The sequence below is a fragment of the Zeus faber genome (assembly GCF_960531495.2).
Source record: "Zeus faber genome assembly, chromosome: 5".
NCBI lineage: Eukaryota > Metazoa > Chordata > Actinopteri > Zeiformes > Zeidae > Zeus > Zeus faber.
This window is the reverse complement of record NC_137192.1, coordinates 25,702,869-25,705,368: the sequence shown is the minus strand read 5'-3', so window position 1 is coordinate 25,705,368 and position 2,500 is coordinate 25,702,869. Positions and strand designations below refer to the sequence as shown.

General features: G+C 51.6%; 1 protein-coding gene across 1 annotated transcript in view; it reads right to left on the bottom strand.

Moving 5' to 3' along the window:
* The window catches only part of dag1 (dystroglycan 1), a 59,118-nt gene that overhangs the window by 22,827 nt on the left and 33,791 nt on the right, over positions 1–2,500 (bottom strand). The gene's annotated exons all lie outside the window — the stretch shown is intronic.

Below are 2,500 nucleotides of genomic sequence, written 5' to 3'. Positions count from 1 at the left end.
GTTCACTGTCGACAGCACCAGAACACGTGGACATCCAAACCGGGATGGTGGGGAGGGATGGGGTTGCCGCAATGAAGGAGTCTCTCCTTGTGACTCCAAAGCGTCACGGGCCGGACGACAGAGCGCAAACTGTTCACGGACGGAATAAAGTAAATCATAAGAAAAAGAAAAATCGAAAAATAAATACATCTGCGATGAAAACACACCGTTTTTTTTTTGTTTTCGCTCGCTTTAATGGCAGATCATCAATAATAAAAAAATAAAAATAAAAACGCACAGGCTAAACAGGGGACCGCCGCCCGCCTTCCCAGGGCCCGCTGGCAAAAGGCCCGGTGGTTGGGAACCGCGACTTGACAGGACCCCACAGGCGTCAAATAGAGTTTTAGTCTTTTTACTTGTCAACACTCACATTAAACATTACCGACCATTTTCCTGACCAAACCTCACGTTTCTGGGGTTTTGGAGAAGGAACCGCCCTGAAGAGGATCACCCGGTCCTGCCGACAACTACAAGGGGAACAGGTGTTTTTGGACTTTATTTTGCCGTGTCTTCCATTTGCCGAAGCAATGGTGGCTCGTCCGTTTCAAACGAGGTGACCGCACACAAAATGGGACGAATTACCTTTCAGGTGCGTTTCTCACCACATCATGTGTGACTAGTAAGCAGGCTTCAACTCAATTGGGCACAAGTAGGGTCCTTTAAAGTGATATTCCTGGATCCCTGTGTGGGAGTCGTCAACACTGCCGAGTGATTCTATTCCAACTTTGTTATTTTTCTTTTACCTCTGTTAGCCTCTGTGCTCCATCAATTTAGTCGATTTATTATTTCACAAGGCAACAGCACGAGATATATTTATTCATTGCTTTCTCGACAGGTTATACGTACGTGTCACACACATTCTCACTTTTCATTCTTTTTGCGGTCTCTAAATCTTTCTCACGCTTTTTTTTTTTTCTTTTTCTTAAATCCTCTCTGGAATAACTCCCCCGCCCGCCGCCCACCGCCCGCCGCCCGCCGCCCGCCGCCCGCCGCCCGCCGCCCGCCGCCCGCCGCAGCCCGGTCCCAAGTGGTGAGACTGTTCCATTGGGAAGGTGAATGGGACGCTGTGGAACCCGGGGGAGTCTCGGAGGGCGGGGGCGGGATTCTTTCATTAGAATCGTCCATTAGTATGAGCGCGACACCAGCCGCGGAAAATTGATTTGGCCTTTTGCTCCGCAACCTTGAGCGTGACCTTCCGCATACCCGGGCGTGGGCGCTCAATTTCTGAAAGGCGGTGGGGGAGAGAAGGGAGGGAGGGAGGGAGGGAGGACGGAAGGGTGGAGGGGAGGGGGGAGGGGGTCAAACCGAAATGTTTTGCTTGTTGCAATTTTTAATAGAGGACAAAGGATTTTGACATGACTCACGGCGGCGCTGGAAGGCCTGGCTTTTGTGGCGTTTAAATAAGAAATGGACAACTGCAGGGTAGGAGAAAAAAGTAAAAAAAAAAAAAAAAAAAAAAAGCATGAATGGAACGAATACCATTGGATTCTCTGGATACCATTCAACTTCTGATGAGGGACGGTGCATTGAATCAGTGATGGTCAAGGACACTTGATCAGAGAGAGAGAGCGAGAGAGAGAGAAAGAGAGAGATAGAGAGAGAGAGAGAGAGAGAGAGAGAGAGAGAGAGGAAGAGCAGAACTGACAAGGAGGGGAGAAGATCAGGGGGCTGTGTTGGTATTTTCCTCTGCACAGACGTCGGGTTTGGAATTTTCTCCAAACATCCTGAATGTGTGTGTGTGTGTGTGTGTGTGTGTGTGTGTGTGTGTGTGTGTGTGTGTGTGTGTGTGTGTGTGTGTGTGTGTGTGTGTTTGCCGAGGGCTTGCACGCGGGGGTTCGTCGCTGAATGACAAGAGCTGAGATGACGCTGGGAATGTACGATCACACATCACACGCTCTGTAGGTGCACCGGGCCGAGTGCTGTGAGTTTGAACGGTCTGACCGGAGAGAGGGAGAGAAAGAGAGCGAGAGAGAGCGAGAGGGAGAGAGAGAGAGAGGGAGAGAGAGAGGGAGAGAGAGGGAGGGAGAGAGAGAGAGAGAGAGAGGGAGAGAGAGCGACAGGGAGAGAGACAGAGAGAGAGAGAGCGAGTGAGAGAGGGAGAGAGAGAGAGTGGGAGAGAGAGGGAGAGGGAGAGGGAGAGAGGGCGAGAGGGAGAGAGAGAGAGGGAGAGAGAGAGAGTGGGAGAGAGAGGGAGAGGGAGAGGGAGAGAGGGCGAGAGGGAGAGAGAGAGAGGGAGAGAGAGAGAGTGGGAGAGAGAGGGAGAGGGAGAGAGAGAGACGGAGGGAGAGGGAGAGAGCATCGGTGCGGAGGAGAGGGCGTGAGCAAAACAGATGGAGAGAAGTGAACACAGACGAGGGAGAGGAGAGGGACGGAACAAGTGTTGTGAATGATGTGAAGATAAGGGACGGAGGGAGTTGGCGGGGATGGAGGAGGACGTAGGCCATCTATGGATGGGAGGATA